Raw genomic sequence first — 6000 nt, 5'->3', positions numbered from 1 at the left:
TAATGTAGGGCCGTCAGCCCTACGGAGTTTGAATGACTGCTGGTGACCAGAGGGAAGGCCTCAGGGAGAGCAGTGTGTGCTTCTCTGCACCAACCTGCATCTAGTTTGAACATAAAATAGCAACTCCCTCCACAAGAAGGGCTAGGGGCTTCACACCACGTGGGCCTGCTTTACTGTAAGCACTCCGGGGCCGGGCCTGAGTGCAAGAGAAGACAACAGGTGAACACAGCTGGATGAGAACATGGAAACAAGGAGATGCTTGCAAAACGGGCCTTCAAAACTCATCCAAATACAAACTGTCCAGTGCATGTACAACAAGCCAGGCTCCTCTCTGGAGTGAAGCATTCCATACACCAGAGCTGAAACCAACCATTAGCAAACTAGAGAGCAGGATGGAGCAAATCCCCGTGTTTTATATAACAGCGCCTAGAGACCACGGTGATGGGCGTGCAGAAATACTGCTGGACAGACAGCAGCTCTGAGAGGCTGTTTGCCTGTGATGGCAGTAGGGGGCTGGAGACATGGTGTTTGAGTCTCTGTGGGAGGGAGGGGTCGAGCTCATCTCTGCACTAGGGCAATTCCCAGGCAGACTGGAGAGCCACGAACATCCCAAATTCCCAGGTGGGGAGCAACAAGCCCTGATGTCTGTGGGGCGCAGCCCTAGACCCCACTGGGATGGTCAACAACAAGGTGAGTGAAGGACCTAGTGCAGGGCTCATGAGGACACCTCACCAATTACAGGCCCAGCCACTTCAATGGTTCCTGTTCACCGAACTCACCTGCCTTGGAGTGGAGAGTTGCTCTTCGGTAACCCGGCCAACCCACGCCCCGTCGGTCTGCTCAGCGCCTAGCACAAGGGGGTCCCGGTCCACGGCTGGTTCCCTAGATGCTACGGTGATACAGACAGTAAACAAGTCTCCTGCCCAATGATTGCATTAGCAGGAAGTTAACAAGGAGTTTACTTAGGAGGAGTGAAGGAGTCTCCTACCCAACCCAGTGGCATGGAGCAGGCCCTGACGTGCACGTCATTTCTCCATTTCTCCATTTCTCCCCTGGCTAAGCAGGTCGAAGGGAACCAAGCTCAGCTGCTGTAAAATCGGGCCCTGCTGAAGCCTCCTCTCCCCAAAGAACTGCACTATTTAGAAAAACAGCCACCTAGATTGAATTTAAATTGAAAAAAGCTGACTTTTATAGACAGATTTTAAGTCAATGAGGTTTTTTTTAATCTACCTTGGCTAGAGCCCTGCTACAGTAGCCGCAATGGGGATTGAGCCAACACAGTCAGGGCCGGGAAATGTAGGTCCTGGGTTTATTGCTCTTGGGAAGCGAGCAGCAGGAATGGACGGCCGTCAGCTCTGTTCTGGCCCACTTCTTCCTTCCACGTGGCTCCCGTGTAAACAGCACCCCACTGAATTCTCCAGGCAACGCTGCCCTCCTGTCTCCGAGGGAAGACGGCAGTTGGAAGGTGCGAGACAGTTCTCTGCCCTGAGCTCTTAACTCCCCTCCAGCAGAGCCGGAGACCAGCAGATGCAGACCAGTGGCAAGAGAGGCACTGCCATCTTCCCGCCGTTTCCCCCGGCCTCGCTGCCGTGGCATTGCTCTGCCTAAGGACTAACCCTTGCCTTAAAGCCGAAAGGGGGAGAATAAATTCTTCCTTTGGCCATCTGAGCGGTGCCCCGGTGCTCCGTTTTCTCTGCCGGCTGGCGAGCGCCTTTTGCTTTGCAGTCTGAGCGCAGCAAAACTTCTCATGCTCTGAAAGGATGAAGTGAGGGGCATAGCTGAGAGGAGGCAGTTTGAGGACACGTGTCGCTTCTGCGCACAAGAGGAGATGAAACACTTCGAGGGTGGCGTGGGCCCTGACCCTCTTTTAAAAGCTTGAGCTTTCGATTAGTCCTGCCTCTACTCAACATTGTAACTGCATCAGCAGAGAATCCGATTCCCCTCAAGCACGAATGGGTTGGAGCCTTGCAGGCGAGTTCTCGTGCAGAGGCGTTGTAGAACCCCCGTGGTGCAGGTGAGGCGCTCAGACACAGGGGTGGCTAAGTGCCTCACCCAAGGTCACAGAGAAAGTCTGGGGCTGAGTTGCTAGTTGAACCCAGCTCTTTTGAGGTCCAGGTCCAGGGGACCTGCTCCAGGGGTCGGCAACCTCTCAGGAGTGCTGTGCCGAGTCTTCATTTATTCACTCTCATTTAAGGTTTCGCGCGCCAGTCATACATTTTAACCTTTTTAGAAGGTCTCTTTCTATAAGTCTATAATATATGACTAAACTATTGTTGTATGTAAAGTAAATAAGGTTTTTAAAATGTTTAAGAAGCTTCATTTAAAATTAAATTAAAATCCCGAGCCCCCCGGACCGGTGGCCAGGACCCAGGCAGTGTGAGTGCCACTGGAAAATCATCTCGCGTGCCTCCTTTGGCACGCATGCCATAGGTTGCCTACCCCTGGGCTAGACCATCTTTCTTACTCCAGCACAGAGCCCTGCTGTCGATGTGCTGGCCGGGTGCACACGGAAGTTTTCAGCACTATAACTGGATTAAAATTGCATTTTAATTTCCATAGTGGAGGCAGGCTAGGGCATTGAGCAGCCCTGAGAGCATCAGGATTTAGTAGGAGTTTAGCCAGACAAACATAAAAGCTCACAGAATCTTCGACACGCTGGGATTAACAGCCTAACGTGTCCCACCATCTTCATCCCGAGAGTCTCAATGTGGCATCACCAGCAAGCAAAAGGAGACAAAGTCAGACTGGAAAGAAGGTGCAATTATTTTATATCATGGAGGCTAAATTAATCATGGGCACAATGTCCCGACTGGTAAAGTTTGCAGAGGACACAAAGTGGAGGAGTGAAATAGTGAGGCCAGGTCACTATGCAGACCAGACTGGATCGGTTGGTGAGGTGGGCTCCTCTGAACAAGATGCACTTTAACACAGCCAAACAAAAAGCGATACACCTAGGAACAAAGAATGCAGGTCACACTTGATAAGCTGGGGAACTGTATCCCGGAAAGCAGCCACTCCAAAAAAGACTTAGATGTGATGGGAGATTATCAACAGACCATGAGCTCCCAGCGGGATGCTGTAGCTAAGGGGCTAATGCAATCATTGGGTGTATACGCAGAATATCTAGCGGTAGTAGGGAGATGGTCTCACCCGTAGGCGGTGGGTATAATAGGCCTCCTCTAGCGCAGCTGGTTGTGGGGTTTGCAGGGAAATTTCTGCTTTTAATTATGCTCCATGAAGTGCAGGGAGATTACCGAGAACCCAGGAAGCTGAGTAACATACTGCCTCCAGACCCTGCATGGTGCAGATCAAAAGCTCAGGTTCTTCGGGAGAGACGAGCTTTTCCCACAGGGCGGCTTGGGCTCTCAGGAGGGGAGGTGCAGCGCGGCTGGGGGTCTCTGGCCAGCCCGGGGCTCCTCCACCATGGGGAGGTAGCCCAGGGTGACATGCGGTGCTGCCTGGCACTTGGGACATTTTGCAGTGCTTTGTGGGATAGTAGTGACTCACCCAGGGATGTCTGGGAGCTAGAGGTCAAGTTCACAGCATGCAACTTTCTCCATCCCATAATGCCATCCATAGCTCTCAGTTTTCACATCATTTTTTGAAAATCCCAGAAACCGGCAGCACTTTTGGTCTCTAGCAGAAGCCGGGAGGCCACAGAGCTCTGCACTATTCTCACGAACATTGCAAATCTAGGACAGATGCTTCGTCTGTATTTGCAGACCAGCAGGAAGTACCGCAAGAACCATGGACACAAGGATTTCTTGGAGGACAGACTGGTGTGGGACATAGTGAGATCACATCGTAATGCAGGTTTGGGATTTTCAGCCATTAAAGGCCACCTTCCTGGATCTGTGTGCCGAGGTTGGCCCAACCCTCCAGCACATGGACACTAGAATGACTGAGAGCGGAGAAGCGAGTGGACATTGCTCTCTGGAAGCATGCAATGCCAGATTGCTACCGGTTGATGGGGAATCACGATGGAGCTGGAAAATCCACAGTGGGGGCCGTTGTCATGCAAATGTCTAGGGCCATTTATGGTCTCCAGCTACGCAGGAGCGAGACTCTTCGCAACGTGCAGGACGCAGTGGACAGCTTTGCAACCCTGAACCGTGCTGGGGCGATAGATGGCACGCGCAGCCCTATTTTGGCACCAGCCCGACTCGCCACAGAGCACATCATCAGAAAGGGCGGCTTTTCGATGGTTACACAAGCACTGGTGGATCCCTGGAGATGCTTCAGCAATATCAGTGTGGGCTGGTCAGCAAAGGTGAATGACGCTCGCATCTTGAAGAACACAGGGCTGATCAGGGAGCTGCACACAGGGCCACTCTCTCCAAGCAGCGGATTATCACTGCACTGGTGATATTGAAATGCCAAGGGGGATTCTGGGGGACCCAGCCTACCCTCTGCACATTACATTGGCCACCTCAATAGCACCAAGGAGAGATTCAACTCCTGGTCAGCGGGTGCAGAATGACAAGTGGTTTGGTAATCTGAAGGGACGCCGGCAGGGTTTACTCATGAGATTGGAACTCAATGAAAAAACCCCATGCCAACGGTTATAGCTGCCCGCTGGGTCCTGCGTTAGATCTGTGAGGCAAAGGAGGAAAAGCTGCCACTGAGGCAGAGCGCCTGCCCGCCTCTGAACAGCCAGACCCCAGGGCTATCACAAGAGCCCAGCGTGGAGTTGAGGGAGGAGTTGAAAGAGCACTTGAGTGGCCAGTCACAGGAGAGTTCTCTGCTGGAATAGTCTCCATGCCTGGAGGTTGGGAGACTGCTAAGCCCTGTGTCATGCTGCTGTACATTTCCCAATATGCCTGGGTATGTTCCTGACACCATGACTGCTGGGGCGCTTGGTGTGCATTTACAAGTACTGTTTGCTTTGACTACTGCTATGCAATTGGCCATATTTGTTATGAACCAATAAAGAGAATGTAATTCTCCAAAATTAACAGGAGTCCTTGTGGCACCTTAGGCTAGGTCTACACTACCCGCCTGAATCGGCGGGTAGAAATCAACCTCTCAGGGATCGATTTATCGCGTCCCAATGGGACGCGACAATCGATCCCCGAATCGGCGCTCTTACTCCACCAGCGGAGGTGGTAGTAAGAGCCGCCGACGGGAAGCCGCAGAGGTCGATTTTGCCGCCGTCCTCACAGCGGGGTAAGTCGGCTGCGATACGTCGAATTCAGCTACGCTATTCACGTAGCTGAATTTGCGTATCTTAAATCGACTCCCCCCTGTAGTGTAGATGTACCCTTAGAGACTAACAAATTTATTAGAGCATAAGCTTTCGTGGACTACAGCCCACTTCTTCGGATGCATATAGAATGGAACATATATTGAGGAGATATATATATATACACACATACAGAGAGCATGAACAGGTGGGAGTTGTCTTACCAACTCTGAGAGGCCAATTAAGTCAGAGAGAAAAAAAAACTTTTGAAGTGATAATGAAGATAGCCCAGTACAGACAGTTTGTGTGTATATATATCTCCTCAATATTTATTCCTCTCTATATGCATCCGAAGAAGTGGGCTGTAGTCCACGAAAGCTTATGCTCTAATAAATTTGTTAGTCTCTAAGGTGCCACAAGTACTCCTGTTCTTTTTGCGGATACAGACTAACACGGCTGCTACTCTGAAACATCTCCAAAATTAGAAGTTGGATTTTCTGCACTGTTTTCCCCCCCCGACTCAAAAAACAACCCCCAGTCAATATTATACAGATTTTCAACATAACTTGAAAGGTAATAATTTAAAACCCAAAAGGTGAGAAACATGTGTGTCCATCCGAGTGCACAAATGTAGCCAGTTGTGGCTATGCGTACACCAGCTCTGGCTCTCCCAGGTCAGTCGATGTGAAGCTGTGCCTGGCATGGAGTGCTAGGGGTAAGGATCTGGCTATGTAGTCTGTTGTGGTGATGTAGGGAGCAGGACTGCAAAGGCTGGAGAGTCCAGGAGTTTGGGACCAATAGGTCAGCCAGGGTCTGCA

This window comes from Chrysemys picta, chromosome 18 (assembly GCF_011386835.1).
Source record: "Chrysemys picta bellii isolate R12L10 chromosome 18, ASM1138683v2, whole genome shotgun sequence".
Lineage (NCBI taxonomy): Eukaryota > Metazoa > Chordata > Testudines > Emydidae > Chrysemys > Chrysemys picta.
The sequence above is the reverse complement of the archived record's forward strand: the minus strand, read 5'-3'. Positions refer to the sequence as shown.